Source organism: Phoca vitulina, unplaced genomic scaffold, assembly GCF_004348235.1.
Source record: "Phoca vitulina isolate PV1807 unplaced genomic scaffold, GSC_HSeal_1.0 scaffold31, whole genome shotgun sequence".
Taxonomy (NCBI): Eukaryota; Metazoa; Chordata; class Mammalia; order Carnivora; family Phocidae; genus Phoca; species Phoca vitulina.
This window is the reverse complement of record NW_022589734.1, coordinates 9388534-9409309: the sequence shown is the minus strand read 5'-3', so window position 1 is coordinate 9409309 and position 20776 is coordinate 9388534. Positions and strand designations below refer to the sequence as shown.

Genomic DNA, 20776 nt, shown 5'->3' with positions numbered 1-20776 from the left:
AAAAATTAGAAAAAAAAAAAAAGCACATGTAAGTATCCATACCTTTGTCTAAAAAAGTAAACATGGTGGCCTGGAGGCCAAGGTCAGGCTATACTGATGGGGACTGAAGGAGTGTTTGACCCAAGGGAAAGCCATAGTCGCTAGAAGAGTAGTTTGAATAGATGAGGCAGTAGGTGGAAGGACGGATAGGAGGAAATAGCCAAGGGAGTTAACTAACAAGAAATATGCATCAGAGAGCCACCACAGAAGGGACCCTGACCACTCCCTAATGCCTTTGACTAGCTCCTGCCTCACTACTCCTCTCCAAGGTCAGTGAAGGCTGTTTTTTCCCAGGTTGTACTTGGTTTAAGTTTTTACTCTTTTTTTCCATGTGTCTTGTAGCATTCCTCCCACAAAAAGTTACTCTGAAATCAGACCCAGGTCAAAATACCAGGGATTCAAGGTCTGTGCAAACTAGGTATGTGATAGGTACTCAGTTTCATACTGCTCCTTTTGTAGGCACATCTGATTTCACCCCCCACCCCCATCCCCCTTCCTCTAAGTATCCTGCTTGCTGATTCTCTTTTGGGATTCCAGCCTTTTTCCACTCCCAAGCCCAAACCTGAGCTAATTCTCCCACCACGGTTAGTCCTGGAGAAATTGTTTCTATTCTCCTTGAACCCAAAGTTCATCCCCTAACCTTTGGTTAAATGGTTTTTCCTAAGCGTAGTGAGCTTATGTTCCAGAGCGTAGTTCCTTCCGTAGCATAGTGATTCAGAGGCCAGGGAGGCTAGCGGCAGTCTGTCCAGTTCGACCTGGCGCTGCAACTTGCTGATCATGCACCTGGGGGAGGCTACTTAACCTCTTGAGTCATCAGCCTCCCCCGTATGAATAGGGACAATAACAAAATCAACCTCCTGAGGTTGCCGTTAGTTAATATTTGCGGAGTCCTAAGAAGAGAGCATGGCACCAGTCAAGCTCCTTTCGAGTGTCTGTTAAATTAAATATTAGGTAAACACTTGAACTCAAACTTTGTTACAGCTCTCATCTGCCACAGAAACTTCACAAATGAGCTTGTCCTCTGTCCGTGCTCCTCACACTTTCATTCATTTGCTGGTCATGTACCAACAATTCAAAATTAATAAAGAAAAAGTCTAAACTCACAGAAATTTCACTTGCTGGACTTGTCATCTCAAACTCCCCGGCTGCCTCGAACATCAGCATACCTCTGGATGTTACTTCTTAGATAGCAACATAACGAACAACATCTCTAGCATTTAACTCCTTCCAGTTCCAGCCCGTGAGGCCCGAACTCTCTGGTAGGTTTTCTCAGAGACTCTGGGCATGGTTTGGGGATGGGTGGACATGAGAGGACAAGGATGGCAAAGGATGGCTTGATGGAACACTTTCAGGGCTTGAAGAGACATTAGAGGAAAAGCTGATAACCACATTGACTTCTCCCACCTCTCCAAGGGTTGGGTACAAGTCAGAAGATGCTGTAAGATGTACAAGAAGAGGAGAGACTCCCCTGCTTAGTACCCAATAAACTCATTCTCTGGTGTTACTCATTTTTGCTAAATTACTCCGACCACAATTTTACAATAGCTGAAGTAACTTTCTAACCATGGCGCCATTTTTCCGTCTCAGACAGAGTGGAAATTTAAACAGATCAGTAGTCACTGAGGTGAAGGGAACTAAGAAATGGTCAGTAAACTGCATCTCATCCGTACCTGTTTACAAAGTGAAAGCATCTTATAAAACCTCTTTTAGCCCTTTTGATGAGAAAATCATTCTGGCCACTTCTCTAAACATCCCCCTGTGGTCAGGCCTTCAATGTACAAATGAGGCAAAAGAAATTATCATACTGATGGTTTCAACAACGTTGAATGGCCTCAATTCTCTGCTTCTCTTTGGCAATAGAGAATGCCACCCTATGTAGGGGAAGAGAAAGGAGATGTAAAATCAAAGATTCAAGCCTGAATTTTAGGTTCTAATCTCTTTAAGAGCCAAGACCTGGTTTCCATGTGAATATTGAATGTGCATAGGTCCATCATGAACACATAGGTTCCTCCCTCTACTGTCCCCAGGGTCTGCATGGTGTTCTGTACACAGCAGATGTTCCATAACATATCAGTATTGGTTGATTTGGTGCATAAATGGCAATAATGATCTGCGGTGTTTGCTTGAAATGCCATGGCAGCTGTATTAATAGTTATATTGCTTACATTTTCCCCAATGATACTAAATGAAATGGCAAAAGGAGATGTGGGTTGATGAATGAACAGATAATGCAAGCATGCATGAGCACAGAGTCACCACCCTGTGGTGATATTTAACTAGCTTAAAGGGACAACCAAATGCTTAGCCCCCCCCCCCATGTTTTCCATTCATACAGGTAATATTTCAGCATCTATTTTCCAGCGTAATGTAAATGGACTCAAAAAATATTAACATGAAAATATATCTGATGTAAGCCAGGCAGCCTTTATAAATGGTAAAACTTTTATTTATATCTGTCTAATAAATGAGTCTAGCTCCATGAGTAGATCTATCCAGTTCCCATAATCTGTTTCTCTTTCCATCCGTGAAGTCCATCAATCACCTTCTATCAATATTTTTCAAAGAATGGCAGTAGGGCTTTGCCATTGGCTGAATTAATATAAGGCTGTTCAATCTTTTTTTTTTTTTTTTCACCAGAGCCTTACCTCGAATTCCCAGGTTCAGACCTAGTTGGCTTCAAAATCTGATTTCTCCATTATCACTTTTCTGGGGCTGTCAAAATTTGTTGATGAGCCTACAACAAATACCTCACTTATATAAGTAAAGTAGATTTAATGGATTATTCTACTAAAACTCAGAGACTGAAGTATTTCCTGATATTATTCCTAATATGTCATGTTAATATGGCATGAATAAATAATTTTTATATCAATATGGCAAATGTGTAATGATTGGGATACTATATTGCTTACTAAAAGTGATGCTGGAATAGGAACAAGGCTGGTTAATAATAATATTTTTTAACAATAATAATAACCGCAAATAAAAGTTTAGATGTGTTTTTTATACAAAAATTTTTTTAAAGATTTTATTTATTTATTCGACAGAGAGAGTGAGAGAGCACAAGCACGGGGGAGCAGTAGAGGGAGAGGGAGAAGCAGGCTTCCCGCTGAGCAGGGAGCCTGGTGTGAGGCTCGATCCCAGGACCCTGAGATCATGACCCGAGCAGAAGGCAGATGCTTAACCATCTGAGCCACCCAGGCACCCCTATACAAAATTTTAATAAAAAATTAGGTCTGTCACTAGAATGGTTTGGTACACATGGATAGGGATTTTCCAAATGTCAAGATATATCATGTTTTGAAATGTACCCGTAAATAAGTTTTCTAGACCTTGTTTACACATTTAGATAATACGTGTTCACTATTACCATGTGTAACACAGCAGTCACCCAAATATAATTACAAGGCAATAGGGGCGCCTGGGTGGCTCAGTGGGTTAAGCATCTGCCTTCAGCTCAGGTCATGATCTCAGGGTCCTGGGATCGAGCCCTGCATCGGGATCCCTGCTCAGTGGGGAGTCTATTTGTCCCTCTCCCACTGCCCCTCACCCCCACTCATGCTCTCTCTCTTTCTCTTTCTCTCTCAAATGAATAAATAAAATCTTTTTTAAAAAAATACAAGACAATAAAACTATCCTTTGTTAATTAAAGAAAGATCTTAACACTACAAATACCACTCAGAAAAGCTGAGTGAAAAATGTTGTTTGTTATGCCACCAGAGTTTCTACTGTTAGCTATGTTGAGCACAGGACAGTAAAAGGACTCCGCTACTAAAAACAGTAAGAAAAGTCAGATAAAGCATGAGTCATAAGTTTGAAGACATCACAAAATTCTTGAGACAACCAGGAATTGAGGAGCCAAAGTGTTGGAGAGAAGGGAACCAGGGAAAAATGGGCCTACTTCTTTCTTTGATTTTCACCTTGGGCTTTTGCTGATTCTTGGCATGGGGTGAAAAGTGAAAATCTGAGTGTAGGAGCTGGTCCAGAAGGCAAAAAGGCCAGCAGAGTGTTGTCAGTCTCAGAATAATGGAGAGACAAAAATTGGAATTCAGGGTGTCCAAGGCAGCCTGGAATCTAGAGGCCAAGATCCTGGAGAAATGGGGTGGGTGAAGAAGTGACTTCTCCTCAAGGCTTTTACCAAATTCTACAGCAGTGAGGCAAGGAGATAAGAAGCTAAGCTGAGGCATTCTGAAAAATCAGAGTTTTCAGCAGTTTTTCAGGGCTTTGGAAAGAAACACAGTAGTTCAGAACTCACTAAGGAGTTGCAGACCCTAACAAACCTGTCTCGTAATCTCTGGAGGACTAACCCTTGGAGGCTGGGTTAGAAAGAGTCATACTAAAACTGCAGTGTGACTCAAGGCAACTCCATTCTTGATGGATAAAGATAGAAGTTCCGCTTGTGTTACACAAGTTTTGATATATTACATATTTTAAAATTTACGTACCTTTTAATACTTTTTAACATGGATAGTTAGGTAATTGATTTGGTACTTTGCTAAAATACACATTTATATAAAACATAAATACATAACAACATATATAAATAGTTCTGATATAGAAACATGTAAGTAAATATATATTTCATTGTACTTAGCATATTAATATATACTAAATACATGGATATAAATATTATGTTTTATATATGCATTTATGGTGATCTCCAAAGGAAAGGCTTAAATCAATTATCTGAATATTTATATTAAAAAGTAGAAAAGGGGGGGTGCCTGAGTGGCTCAGTCATTGGGCGTCTGCCTTCGGCTCAGCTCATGGTCCCAGGGTCCTGGGATCAAGCCCCGCATCGGGCTCCCTGCTTCGCAGGAGGCCTGCTTCTCCCTCTTCCATTTCCCCTGGTTGTGTTCCCTCTCTCGCTGTGTCTCTCTCTGTCAAATAAATAAATAAAAATCTTTAAAAAAAAAAAGTAGAAAAGGGCACACCAAATTAAATCCAAAAAAAATAAAAACAATAAAAAAGAGAGAAAGTCACGGCAAGACTGATAAAGTAAAGGAGACAGAGGAAATTCATTACCAATATCAGAAATGAAAAGAGGACATCCCAACAATCGTATGGATTTTTTTTAATATTTAAAAGATAGGATGTTGTGAATACTTTTGTGCTAATAAACTTGAAAATTTTGATGAAATTGGCAGATTCCTGGAAAAACACAATTAAAAAACTAACACAAGAAGAAATGGCAAATCTGGATAATCCTATATCTACAAATGAAATTGAGTCTGCTATTAATATACTTCCCAAATGGAAATATCCAGACTGAGAAGTCTTTACATGTGAGTTTTTTCAAACATGTAAAAAGAAATAAGCCTATTTATATATAAACAGTTCCAGATAATAGAAAATGAATTAACAACACCTAGTTTGTTCAATAATAATTATGCCAGAAATAAAAAGTCAGCAAGAGATTGTACCAAAGATCCCCTATGACTTCTACATAATAACAGTCAAATTTATCAGTGAGCGGTTGCAAATACCTCTGACTGCAGGCTTTGGTCATCACTGTTTTTTTTGTTTTTTTGTTTTTTTGTTTTTTTTAAATAACATGGAATAATGCTTAAGGTAGGCAGAATACATGGCAACTTCTACTGTGAATATCATTTTCTTAAACAGAGTTCTTCAATTAGATGGACAATCAATGTCTCGTATCCAAAGGACTAGTCTATTCTTCCCAGAATAGAATGTCCTCAAACAGAGCCACGGTGTAAAATGCAGAGAATTCTCCTCTCGTGCCTGGAAAAATTGATGGTAAATAGGACCATGTATTACATGTACTTAGATTCCTCTTCAGCAGTGAACACAATATTTTTCACATGCTAGATGCTCAACAAATTTTCATTAATTTGTTGGGGAAAAAACACACAGTATGTAGTTTTTCACTTGAACCATAATAAAACCATTCAAGCTCTTTATGCTTGCTTTTTACCATGTCTAGAAAGAGATTCCAAATTGGATGGCTCATTACTGTCATCATCTATGAAGATCACGGTTAGAGAGGAAAGAAAATACTGATTAAAAAAGTCCCATGAATTCCAGAAAGTACATACCGCATCACGTAGAGTTCAAATTTGAATTCCTCTTCTCTGGGAAATGCCTGCTGGCTAACGTTTTCGTTTGAGGGCTCTAGTTCTCTGAAAAAGAGGAACTAGAAATATCAGTGATTTGACTCAACAACACAGTACTCACCTCCCCCAGATTCAGAAGCAAAGTTTTTTTTCATGAGAAAATTTCTCACACCACCGCCATGGTTGTCATCTACAAGAGTTGGTTGGGAGAAATTGTTAGGCCCTTCGGTGGTGAAACAAATCATAATGAGGGCAAGTTTTAAATTTTCAACTGGCGGATAACTTCACGATCACTGTGTCGTCAACCAAAGTGGTCTGTGGTGAGGCGGAAAACATCAAATAAATGTTGGGAAGACAGACATAAAGGGCAGCAAGATAAGGTGTGCTAAAACCATAGCTTGTACCAATGTTTCCCAATTCTTCACTTTCATTTTAATTCTTCATAATCCACGGTGGATGATAAGCCACCCGAAAGATGTTTTTATATATACTTATAAATGCATAGGTTCATTTTGATTCACACCTAAACTTCAAGGAACATATATCACCATGAAACCCTTTAATAAAAGTGACACATGAATTAAAACAAATGGCTTGATGTTGGTAAAAAAAATATATTGAGGCTTTTCACCTTTACTTTTAATGAGGGAATCGAAAGTTTTGCTCTCCCTTGGAGTTTTAAATACAATGGTATGTTGTATCAAATGTTTGGCACCTTTCTCTGCAGCTCTGAAGCAGTCCAAATGTAATTTGAGCTAATTCATGAAATGCACTTTGCAAAAGGATCTTTATTGCCTGCAAGATAAGTAGTCAAAATATATCAGATTTATTGATGTCCAGGGAAAATGACGTCACGGTTGTTTAGAGTGAACCTATGAGCAGAATAAGTATTCAGGGAAGTGAAAGCAGGCGGCTGGTTATATGCTTTAAGTAAAACAGTAACAGGGGCGCTTGGGTGGCTCAGTCGTTAAGCGTCTGCCTTCGGCTCAGGTCATGATCCCAGGGTCTTGGGATCGAGCCCCGCATCGGGCTCCCTGCTCAGCGGGAGGCCTGCTTCTCCCTCTCCCACTCCCCCTGCTTGTGTTCCCTCTCTCGCGTTCTCTCTGTCGAATAAATAAAATAAAATCTTAAAAAAAAAAAAAGGAAAGAAAAACAACAACAAACAGAAAAAGAGCAGGAAAGAAGAGCCTGCATACAGGAGAGCTATTTTAGAAGGAGCTGTTTAACATTGATTGCGATATAGATCTGAAGGCAGGCACTACAAGAAACCTTTTCTATAGAAATGGGCATAATAGCGTAAGGACATGCAGTATCAGGAGACTTGTTTTATTTCAGTTCCCTTGTTTATTAGAAAGGAACAGAAAAACAATGTCTGGAGAAGTGATGAGTAATAGGCTCTTGAGCATGTTTTAATAGCCTTGTAGAATAAAGAAAGAAATCATACTCCATTCTCAGAGAAGATGGGAACAAAGGGGCTGCCCTGAACCTATAAGAAATCCTTCATTGTAACACAAGTGCCACTGAATTATCATTCTGGGAAACAGGGTGATGACTTTGGCACTGAGGAATGAAACAAGGATGAGTGTATGTGATACGGGACAAACAAAGCTCTTTTCTAAGACAAAAAGGCCCTCCTGAATCATAACTGAAGGAAGTCATCAGAAGGGACATCAAGACAGCAAAAATGGTGGCATGGGCCTGTAGCTTCTTAAGTTGTGAAGAAGCAAATGGCATATGCCATGCAAACCAATCCTGAAAAAAAATCACTGGAGAAGGCTCCCATTGCAAAGCAAAATATCTCTCCTTTTTGTTCCACATTAAACAAAATAGGCTAATCAGAGTACTTTAACCAAGGTAGAAACTGAGGCACTGAAGGAGGTTTAAGAGGTTAAGTGACGCTCCCACTGCGGGACACACTCCTCCATGGGTCCCCTGAAGTCATATACATGTTGCTGGGTATGCTGAGAATGCAAAACTCTGGCCACTCTACTAGGGTTGCTGCACAAGACCACTTTTGCTGTGAGAAGCGTTGAGGGATGAGGTAACATTGTCCGTTCAAGAGAAAGAGCTGGATAGCTTCCTGCTTGTCACAAAGTTGTGGATTCACCAACGCTACGGTTCCTCTCTTGTTACGTGACCTCCTGCACGTGCAGACACATATCCAGGCCCTGCTCAGCACCTCATGAAACACGGGGATAAAGCACAACTGGTGCAAGTATACCGATGCTTATGCTTTTTGCTGTGTTGTGAGTAATAAAGTTCTTTGTCTCGGACCCATGAGTCTCATGTCTTCTGCCCGTATTCATGTAATGGTAACAGCTTATACATAGGATAAAATCAAACCACGGGGCTGACACCCAGCAATGGGAGAGAAGAAAATGCACCATCAAGTTCTGACTTCTCTCCTTTTGTCCATTAGAAATAATGCTACATATGGAAGTCATGAGAAATCAGAGCTTTTAGTATTTGAAGGCTATAAAGGAAAGAAATAATTTAAATCAATGTGTTACCTAGATGGTTTTATACAGAATAAAGGTGAAAAGCTTCAACTAAGAAAATGTTAGTCTATAGGGTAGGTACCACTCTTCATAAATAGTAGCTTAGTTTCCATTACCCCAACCGTCTCCCACACAAAGGAAAATATTAATGTCTTACTCTTAAATTTTTTTAATTTAAATTCACTCTTAAAATTTCTATTTGGATAATTTTCTGATGTGCTTTCTTTGTTTCCACAGCATCCATAGCATCCATTGCTTCATCTATGAACATTTTTAATCTTATTATTTAAAGTTCCCTTTCAGATTTCTCTATTGCCTGTGGTCCCAAGAGTATGAATTTTCTTATTGGTTGCATTTGGTTTTTAGCTTTCATTTGGATTTTCGTTTTAGTTTATAGTTTTAGTTTCTTGGCCATGTTACTGAATCTATTCACCTGTTTTCACGATGGGCTTAAAGTTCCAGTTTCTCACAGAGGGCTCTGTTTCTGTCTATGAATAATGGTGGAGGTTGGCTTCCCAGAGACTTCTCCACACATTAGATTTGGTGTTTTGATCCCAGCTAAGAGAGAAAACAGCCCTTCCTAGTTCTATAGAGTGGCTTAAATCCCGATCTCCATAGGTATTAAAATCCCAACACTTAAGAAAAACATCCAGCCTGATACCCTTGAAATACCCAACCCAATCTATGACTCATTTCTCAGATTCTGAATTTTTTTTCATTTCTAGCATTTTTTTAAACCCAGCCCTATATTTTCCAGAATTCCTATTTACCCTATCTGGGGGTAAAAAAGTACCCTCCCAAGTCAGCTCTGTCTGCTATGGGACAAAAGGAGGCAATAACACTACTATCTCTTTTTCTTAAACATCAATGTGGTTTTCACTTATAAATGTCAGTCCACGCAACAAGGTCAGAATATATTCTAACAGCAAAATGGCAATGAGAAACATTTCCATGGACCATATTCTTAGGCAGATGTTTGTTAACATAATTTTAGAAGTTGACTTATGTGAATAATAAAGTTATCAGATAGAACCAATGGTTCATTCTCAAAGAGACAAAAGTCCTACTCACATAACATTATATGAACAGTATGTTAAGTATTTGGTGGTGAGATGTTTGGGGGTTGGTTTCTGTGTGTGTGAGAGGGGGTGGATTTTGTTTTGTTTTGATTTTTAAGTTTTGTTTGTTTTTTTGAATCAACACCCTTTTTCCTGGGTTGTTTTTCCATAGTCAGTCTCGGTTCACTGAGATTTTTTTCATTAGAATGAGTAGAGTTTTCCTCTTCATTTTTCCTTTTAGACCAAGACTAAAATTGGACTGCAGATCAAAGACCATGGCAAAAAATTCCTGACATTGGAAACTGTCTTTCCAGGCATCAATGTGCCTCATCCCCTTCTACACATTCCATATAAAGAGATTGTTTCATTTTCCACCTGGCAACGCTTAAATTGTTTTATTTTTCTTCATTAAAACCACCACGCCTCTTCATTTAACTCATGTTTTAGTATCTTGATTCAGCAGGATCATAAAAACTTTTATTTTTGTTGTCGCGGCTTCTTTTTGCCGCAGGGAGAAGTAAAAAGAAACAAGTTAAAGAATATACAGTCAACCCTTCTTTAAAAATATATAACTAGATTTCTAAAGGAATGAAAAAATATGATACTAGGGGGAAAACGTTGCAGTCAAATCTGTATTTAACTTGAAATAACATAACTTTTTGTAGGTGTGTTTGACATTCCTTATGACCTGCTACAACCCCTGTGAGTCCTCAGTAAATATTAATTATGGATAATTGACTATTCCTTTCTTCTAATAGAAGCTGCAGAACCAATTTTCGAGTTTTCATTTTGTGCAGGTGAGGAAGGTGCAGCCATCAGGAAAGGTCTTTTCTGTCTTGGAATGTAAACATGATCTTCCCATGAGAAGTGAGGGTGCCTTTTCCCTGGGTCCTCAAAAGGAAGCCCAATTTCTATACAAAATCAAAACGTAAAACAAACAAACAAGAAAAACTATTTTGCTTTTCTTTTAAGAAAAAGAATTAAACCAGATTCTGACCAACCATTTTATGTTCAGAGTATACTTTTCCATTTTACAAGAAGTTCTTCTGATGTGAAGTTCACCTTTTATTGACCATCCTGTAAATGATTTAAATAGTTACAATCCCCTAATTAGGAGAATATAGTAGCAGTGGCAAATGCCACCAGAGGGCTTTAGTCTGTTGCCTTCTAATTCTATCCTATCAATCTGTTACTTTTGCTGTAAGTCTAACTGCTTAGTGATCAGTGAGTAACATGAGCTCATTGCCTCCGCTCGCTTAAGGAATTTATTTTGCAATGGCCATGGATGCATTTTAAAATTTGACACAAACACAAATATACATATGTGTGCATGTATATGGACAATGAAATATATATACACTACATGAATTATATATATAATAATATAATTATATATATGTATATACACACACACTACATTTATATATGATGTTACATATAAGGTACTCTTATAATCTATCCAAACAGACTAAATTTGATTTAGCTCTAGAATAGAGAGAAAAGTATAGACTGAATGGGGCGCCTGGGTGGCTCAGTCGGTTAAGCGTCTGCCTTCGGCTCAGGTCATGATCTCCAGGTCCAGGGATCGAGTCCCAAATCAGGTTCCCTGCTCAGTGGGGAGTCGGCCTCTCCCTTTCCCTCTGCCTCTTCCCCTGCTTGTGCTCTTTCTGTCTCTGTCTCTGCCTCTCTCTCAAATGAATAAATAAAATCTTTTTAAAAAACTATAGACTGCACTCCCTTTATGATTTTTTGGAAAATAAGAAGTTTCACAGAAATATGTAAATCATGATTTTTTTTAAAGATTTAATTTATTGACAAGTTTTCAAGAACATAACCATTTCTTCAAGCAAGATTTGCCTTTCTATTCTTCATCACAAACTGCAGACCTACTAAAGACTTCTCTTCTTCAGGTATCAACTATGTAATATTGAACATATGGTTCATTTTTATGTGAATTGATCATTCCAAGTGGAATTTGTGCTTATAATCCAAAACTTTGGGTAAGAATTTAAGTCATTCCATTTAGCCAGTCATATTTGCTCAAGTCAGAAATTTACAATAAATAACATAAACTAATACTCCCAATTTACCAGATTAAGTGGGAAAAAGAGTAAGAAGGAGCATTGCTTGCTTGTCTGGTCATAGATAGGAACCGGGAGGACTTTGCTGGTCTGCATCCTATGAAAACTCATCACTCAGTCGGGTTTTCCCTTTCCCTGTTCATCACTCCAGCTCAAAACAAATGCCCAACTAACGAACTTTCCTCCCCAAAATAATACGAGGAAAAATTGTTAACGCCTGCAAAGAGTTTACCATGGGCCTTGTGCTGTTCTAAATATTTTACACATTTAATCTCCTTTAATCCTCATAGCATTCTTGTGAAGCCGGTATTATTATTTTTCTAAGATTTAGAGGTGAAGAAACTGAAGCACACTGAGTTAATTGGTTGGTGATTATACAGCTTGTTGGTGGCAAAGCCAGTTTAGAAGAAAATTGCAAGGGTGCCTGGGTGGTGCAGTCGGTTAAGCATCTGACTCTTGATTTCGGCTCAGGTCATGATCTCAGAGTCCTGGGATCAAGCACTTCTTCGGGCTCTGCATTCCCTGGGGACTCTGCTCGAGATTCTCTCTCTCTCTGCCCCTCCCCCTGCTGGTGCACACTCTCTCCCTCTGTCTCTAAAATAAATAAATTAATTTTAAAAAAAAGAAGAAATTTGCTTTTGCACTTTTCAATCAGATTAAATGTGGGATTGTAGGAGGGTAGCATGTGACTGCATTTCATGTATTACTTGTCCAAACTCAGCCAGAGCCGGGCACAGGTATATGAAGAGAGTCCAGCATGAGAAAGTGCTGGGCCAGGAATCAGCCTACCTGGATTTCCAGCATCACTTCCAGCCTCACCCTTAGCCAGCGTTTAACCTTGAACAAGTCACTTCACCTCTGGGTCTAAATTCCCACCCTGCAAAAGGAGAGATTAGATGTTCTCTAAGGTCCTTTTCAACCTCAAAATTTGTCTTTATGATTAATGGCTGAATGAAATGTCACATTGATCTAATGACTTGTGAGCGGGTTGGCCATATCAATGTTAAAAATACTAAAGTGGATGTATCTGCTTTCTTTTTTTTTTTAAAGGAGAGGTTTTTATTTTTTTTTTTAAGATTTCATTTATTCATTAGAGAGAGAGCACACAAGCAGGGGGAGAGGCAGAGGGAGAAGGAGAAGCAGACTCACCACTGATCTGGGAGCCCAACAGCCTGATGTGGGGCTCGACGTGGGGCTCAATCCCAGGACCTAGAGATCGTTACCTGAGCCGAAGGCAGATGCTTAACCATCTGAGCCACCCAGGCGCCCTGAATGTATCTGCTTTCTAAACTGAGGGTTGCTGGAGTGGAGAGGGGTAGGAGGGATGTGGTGGCTGGGTGATGGACATTTGGGAGGGTGTATGCTATGGTGAGCACTGTGAATCACAGACCTGTACCCCTGAAATAAATAATACATTATATGTTAATAAAATTTTTTAAAAAATGGAGATTTAACCACAGTTTCTTCAGTTCAACAGGACTAGAAAAACAGATCTTGGCTTCTACAGCTGTAAGTCTTTGGTGTTTTTTTGTTTTTTATGTTGTTTTTTTTTTAAGATTTTATTTTTTTATTTGACAGAGAGAGACACAGTGAGAGAGGGAACACAAGCAGGGGGAGTGGGAAAGAGAGAAGCAGGCTTCCCACTGAGCAGGGAGCCCAACGCAGGGCTCGATCCCAGAACCCTGGGATCATGACCCAAGTGGAAGGCAGACGCCTAACGACTGAGCCACCCAGGTGCCCCAGTTTTTTTGCTTTGATTGGTTTTTTGTTTTGTTTTGTTTTTACCAGGACTAGTAGAGGTGCATTCATTCACTCATTCGTTCATTAAATTAGTAATTATTGAGTTCAAATTATATACTTATATGCCAGGTACTGTTTTAAACACTGAAGTGCAGTGGATGAATAAGATAAATGTGATTTCTGCTCTCAAGAAATTTATACATAGGTACATGTGCACACATACATAAATATATATAAAAACATGTATAAAATATATATTTGTGTGTATAAACACTGACATACAATATAGATTGTGAAGAAGACTTTCTATAGAACTGACTTTTAAAAAAATTGGAATAAAATGAAATATTGTATTGTACACTTAAAAATTTGCTAGGAGAATAAATATCATCTGAAATGTTCTTAAAACAACAACAACAAAGACAAAAACAAAAAACAAAACAAAACAAAAAAACAGACACGAGGAAACTTTTTTTTACTTTTTTATTGTTATGTTAATCACCATACATTACATCATTAGTTTTAGATATAGTGTTCCATGATTCATTGTTTGTGCATAACACCCAGTGCTCCATGCAGAACGTGCCCTCTTTAATACCCATCACCAGGCTAACCCATCCTCCCACCCCCCTCCCCTCTAGAACCCTCAGTTTGTTTGTCAGAGTCCATCGTCTCTCATGGTTGACACGAGGAAACTTTCAGAGGTGGTGGATATGTCTTTTATCTTGACTGTGCTGACCATTTCACAGATGTATGCATATGTCCAAATTCATCAAATGGTATACTTTAAATATGTGCATTTTTGTATATCAGTTAAAGTTCAATGAAGCTGTTTGAAAAATTAAAAAATTAAAAACTAAAAGAATTGGAATACAGTTGTGAATGTTCAGCAATTTTATCAAAATAAAATTCTATGATCAGGGTGACTGCATAGAGTACTTTTCTAATTGTAGTTAAGCATAACGTTTCTGAAGTCTGTTTGAGGGAGAGACCCACCTGAACGTACGTCAAGTGAGCCTCTGTAATCCTAGTTACCTTCATAGCACCTCTCTCTTGAGGTTGTTGTGAGGATTAAGTAAAATAATTAGTACTGCACCTCTCCTATGCTCTAGGAGATAATAAGCTATCAATAATTGTTTGTGGGGCGCCTGGGTGGCTCAGTCGTTAAGCGTCTGCCTTCGGCTCAGGTCATGGTCCCGGAGTCCTGGGATCGAGCCCCACATCGGGCTCCCTGCTCGGCGGGAGGCCTGCTTCTCCCTCTCCCACTCCCCCTGCTTGTGTTCCCTCTCTCGCTGTGTCTCTCTCTGTCAAATAAATAAAATATTTAAAAAAAAATAATAATAATAATAATAATTGTTTGATATTTTTTATTTATACCTGAAGATGTTGTATTTGTAAGGAAGAGTATTCTTTAAGAAAGCATGACTCACCTCATTTACTGAGTTTCTAGGATAATTCTAAATCGCTGTTTACCTAAGTTAGTAAATATCCTTGTATAGATTATTACACACTATGACAATTTCCCAAACTAGAGCATGCATGAGAATTCTCTAGAAGGCTTAAGAAAATATGGGTACCTGGCCCCACACCCGGATTTCTGATTCAGTGCATCTGGTATGGGGCCAAGGATGTGCATTTCTGACAACTTCCCGGGTAATGTTTAAGCTGTGGGTCCAGGGACCATACATGGTATTATATATGCCATGCACAGTTGAAGATCTTTATGTATCATAAAATATTTGATTCTCAGAGTCACTCTGCAGGGTAGGCATTAATATACCCATTTATGATAGCAAAAGGGAAACCTGGAGACGTAAGAGGTTGATCAAGTTTTCAGAGTTCCCCAGAGGCCAACCTGGCTTTGAACCCTGGCCTACAGAGAGCTCACTATGGTATGTACTATGTATTAAACCACATTCCAACCTTAAATTCAGTGACAAATCTAGGCCAGTATTGGGCCCAGTGAAATATCTACAGGATCGTGCTATTTATTTGAGTTTGCAAGTCAAAAAGAAACTGAAAATCCCAGGCTCTCTGTCATGATTAGATGTGCTGTCTAAAGCCAAAAATCCGTGAAACATGTAAAAAGATAATCATTTAGCATTCGATTTTGTTTGTTTATAATGTGTCTTAAAAAATATTTCTCCATACAGGGGCCCGTCATGAATCATTCTGAGGTTAAAATACACTCCTATCCCATTTTTATGATATATAATTTTAATTGAAATGCAACAATAACAAGAAAGATTTGAGCCGAGGCTTGATTTTTCATGACACCTGAGTGAAAGTAAAGACATTCTGATATATCCTTTGGCATTATTAAGTTAGAACAGAATATACTTCCATCAGAATTCCTGAAATGGGCGATCTTTCATTTTCATTTTAATAGAAATGCATTTTTCACATCTTGCCTTGTTCTTCAAATCTATGTAAAATGGAAGATGTTGACACTAATATCAAAAAAGAAGAGAAAAGACAAGACATGTTCCCTTTCTGGGGGTCACAGCCCTGAAACCCAGCTTAGCACATGGTTGGCAACTCACAAAGTGAGAACAGGCCTTCTTATAAGAAGGCTCTCCCCAGAGATGGATCCTTATTTGCACGTACCATTTACAGCTTTGCCATGTGGGTTCAGATGAAAATGGAACTCAGCGGGGCGCCATAATTAATTGAATCAACTCAAGGCCTTTGATGAAAAACATACAAGTGGAAACTACCTAGGTTTTCAGGGCTCCGGCTCTTGTATTAATTCCACTTAAGAGAAGGACATTCCGACATCCCCAAAATGTGTGACCCAATTCAAGCAAATGAACACATCCAAACCAGAGGCAAACATTGTATTTAACATCTTTTTAGAAATGTCCTTGATTTTCTTAGCAGTATTTTCCTTGTTTCCTGGTTTTGCACATATCTTCCCACTAGATTAGCAATCACCCTGTTGTCAAAGCCAAAGCAAAGCCGTAAAACTCACCAAGCACAAATGCAAAAAACAGTATGATTTTCTTTCACTCAAATCTAGTCTAAAAAATGTATTTCTTATTATAATGAGCTAATCAATCAGCCTGTCTTTTTTTTTTTTTTTACTTTTGAATGATATTTTTCCATTGCTGTCTGTTATATAGCTTGCACCAAAACTTTCGTTTTCCATCAAGTGGAAGGTGGATAGTTAGATATATGAACCCTGCCTGGAGAACCAGAAAGGAAGTCTGCCAGTGGAGGAAATGGGACAACATAAAAGGAAATATGGGGAACGTTTTAAACCTTCTCACTTTAATTTTAGGAACAATCAAAAGCCACCAAGGATGCAAAAATGCCAGAGGACACCATGAGCCTAGAAGAGATGCTGCATTGAAGAAGGAAGTATATGGGTGCCTAGATGCTAGCTGGAGCCCCTGGGAGCCCCCAGTGAAGCAAGATTTCTGGAGGAAAGGAAGACATGCAAGGGTGCATGCGCTCAGCCGATAGTTGGTAGGCACTGGGATGATAATGGAGCTACAGGAAGAAGTATTAGCCCAGGCTTTGATGAGCTCAGATCGAGTAACAGGCAACCTACATCACCATGTAGAAATCAACATAGAGGTTCCACTATCATCATGTTTAAAAAGTAATCATTAATTATGAGCCAATGCATATTAGCTCACTTGCACATTGAGAACCTCCGTTGGGAGATATAAAGACAGATTCTGAACATGTCCAAGTCACACAGCTAATAAATAATGGAGCCAGAATTCTCTTCTTTCTCCCTCTCCCAAAGAAGACATCTAAGCCACAGGTCTTGCTAGCTGAAACTTACAGTAGTGACAGGTAAGAGCAATAAGATAGGTAAGAGAGAAAAGGAACCAGGGGACAATATTTGTGAAAGGCTTACTATGCTGTGCATTTGAAATAAAGGGCCCTTCCTGTGAGGATGGGGTAGAAAGACAGGTCAAGAAAGACTCCACAAGGAAAGTCACATTTATGTTGGGTCTTCAAATGAGTACGATTTGCCTCATGCTGGTCTGTCTTCAGCCTAAGGAAACATAAGGAGGCATATGGATGTGAGCAGCCTGGATGAATGCAAGAATGCAGACTCTGGGAGCAAAGGGAAGAGTAGGGGTTGGAAAGTTTGGCCAAGAGCCAGTCTTTGACAAGTTGAGAAGAGCTTTGAGTATTTCACTGAAGTATTGGACTGTGTATAGTAGGCAGAGCTTATGATGAGGGAAAGGTTAAGGGACTTCTCTCATATGTCCTACACAAAGACTAGAGTATCCACTTGGAATCCAATGAATAATTGTCAAATTGCATTGAGGACCAGGCTATTGGCTCATAAAGAAAGAGATGCGTTAACTTTGTTGTGGTATTAATAATAATAAGTAGTGGTATTTATTTAGTACCCCTCTCTCAAGTGCCAGGCATTTTAAATATGTTATTCATTATCTCTGTTCCATATAACAATCCAATAGGATTGTTATTATTGCCTACATATACATGAAAAAAAATGAATTTATAGTGGTTATGTGACCATCTAAGGTCAATGGCTAATAAGTAGCAAAGCCTAGATTTGAATGCTAGTTTCTGATTCTAATACCTATGCTCCATCCGCCGTGCTGTACAGTTTTTCCAGGTGCACTGATGGATTTGTATAAATCTATTCAAAATATTTGCCTCCCTTCTGACTCCGATCCACATTGCCTCCCTTAACCATGATGTGAACAAGCCAAGTGCAAAATGGCATTTTGGGTTGGAAATGAAATATGTGATGGCGATCACAGTGAAGGTAATTGACCCCTATGGGGATCAGAACTATTATTTTGTTCTCAAAACAGTGAAAACGGCAAGTGAAAACAGATGCAATGAGCCAGAATGTGAACTCAGAGTGAATTAAGGCAAATTCAGGAAGAGAAAGTTCAGCGGTGTTTACAGGCAGCATAAGATAAAGGCGACAGAACGCCAGGTGACTCACACCCAGCACAACATACAGAGTGATGCTCTGGTTTTGCCAAAAGAGACCATACACATGAGTGACAATTTACAACCAAGAGGAATTGGGGATTTGAGAATAGAAAGAAACAGACTTCAATTTAAGAGGACATAAAGCCTTATAAGAGGCTCAAAAAGGTTCCCAGAGAAAACTATGGGAGGCCATGTGCTTGTTAGTAAGTTACTTCCTAGGCCAAACCCTGTGCGGTCTAATACATTTGTTAGCATAGATCGTTGGCATATTTGAAAAAGTAAGATGATAGGGGAAACAACTAAAACATTTAGGAAGGCAAGAGGAAGCTTTTCATCTGGATATTTATCTATTCCTTTCAATTTTTTTCCTCTCCAGAAAGAACAGCCTAAATAAACCTGAAATAAACAAGCCAATGAAACTCTCTGAAACTGGCTAACGCAGTAGGCCTTAAGAAACTGTCAAGTCACAATCATAACTTCGACAAATAACATGATCTGAAAGGACATTAACTTTCTTCACTATTTGTACTAACACGTTTTACTAAAAATGTGAAAACAAAACGAAACGAAAGACCCGCAAAACAAACAAATCTAACAAATCTGGGGAAATGTTATCTCCAAAGTTAATAATTTTTATATTACTTGGAAAGACATTATTTGTTTGAAATTTTACTTAAATGTAAGCACATTCTTTTCGTCCTTTTTCAAAAGGCCATACAAGGCATTGTATTCTCAAGGGGTGGCTTCACTGCTTTTCAAAAATATTGTTAATATAGAAACATGGATGTTAAAGCTTGCAGGAAGATTAAAAGTCATCTAGGCTCATTTTTGCATTTTTGCTGATGAAAAAACTCTCCCAGAGAGATAGTGACTTATATCCCGTCACACTGGCTGTTGGTGGCAGGAAAGACCCTGGGATTCACATGTACTAAATCCATGCTCCCTGCTCTATCTGCCACCCCATTTGCTAACAGTTCTAAACTTCAGAGAAACTGTACTCATGAAAGAATGCCCCTTCCCCCCAGAAGTAGGGGTACACCTATTATCAACCACTTTGGGGATAAAAAGCCAAGATCCTGACCTCCAAATAGTCACATAGTATCTGAAAAATAAAGCAGGTTATTTGTGGGAACCAGTGAATGAAAATTATATTTATAGAAATACTATTTGGGAAATACATACTTTAAGGGACTGCTGATTTTCTAATCTTTGAGCCCAGGAAATGACTTCTCCAAACTCCAACCATTAACCCTTTAATACAATCATGTAGCCCTAAGCCCATTACTCTAATGACCTAAGAGTGTATAGTTTCTGGTTATATGAATTAATTAATTAATCCAACTAGAAGTCTTGTTCAGTTTTTTTAATTAATTAAAAAATCAAAAGTTGATTTTTCCTATTAATTCAACTAGAAGTCTTGTTCACTTTTTTTAATCCTAAAAAAAAATCAAAGGTGATTTTTCCTCTATATATCCTGATTAGAGTTTAAAAGGAAAGAAATTTAAGAATTTTAAATTTCCTTATGTAAGAATTGAAATTCCAAGTCAAAAGAAAAATTAAAAATGTCCAACAGGCTTACCCAAAGCAATGAAGAAGGTTGTTATCTTTATTAAATCAGACAGTCCTGGGGTGCCTGGGTGGCTCAGTCTATTGAGCATCTGCCTTCAGCTAAGGTCGTGATCTCAGGGTCTTGGGATGGAGCACTGCATGATCGGGCTCCCTGCTCAACGGGGAGTCTGCTTCTCCCTCCCCCTTTGCCCCCCATCCCTCACTCATGCTCCCTTTTTCTCTCTCTCTCAAATAAATAAATAAAATCTTTTAAAAATCAATCATCAATCAATCAATCAGACAGTCTTAAGCCATGAGGCCAGCCCACTCCTTTGGCTCTGCATCCATTGCTCTCCATTCTCTATCAATAAGAGAGAACAACTATTTGAACTTTAACTGGGCTGGCCAGGGAACCCTGAATTATATCTAACAGCATGCGTGGGGAAGAGAAGAAGGAGTGCCTAGGGTCACCATCTCTGAGGTGTTCATGATTTAACGGCATCCGTCTTTTAGCTGCCATCCCCTTCAGCCAGGAATGGGAGCAGGCTAGCAGGAGTCTCTGGAAATAAGATCTCAACTGAGAAAACAAGAAACAGAAAGAACGAAGTTCTGATCCAAACTTGATGTTTCATAAACTGTAGCTCATATATCTCCTCAGAAAAATAACGTGGCCCTGTTATTCAGAGCCTCCTGCAGGAGAAGCTCCAGATATGGAGGTATAACCATTTCCTTACCAATATTCTAAGACATGAGAGTCCACTTTGCAATTTAATGGTTTCCTACACTACCAGTTGCTTATGATGCTT

General features: G+C 38.8%; 1 long non-coding RNA gene across 1 annotated transcript in view; it reads right to left on the bottom strand.

Moving 5' to 3' along the window:
• Positions 1-14141: 14141 nt before the first annotated feature.
• The window catches only part of LOC116645054, a 266603-nt gene continuing 259968 nt past the window's right edge, over positions 14142-20776 (bottom strand). Inside the window, exon 5 of the long non-coding RNA XR_004301885.1 lies at positions 14142-14319. This is a non-coding gene — a long non-coding RNA (uncharacterized LOC116645054). The remainder of the gene's footprint in view (positions 14320-20776) is intronic.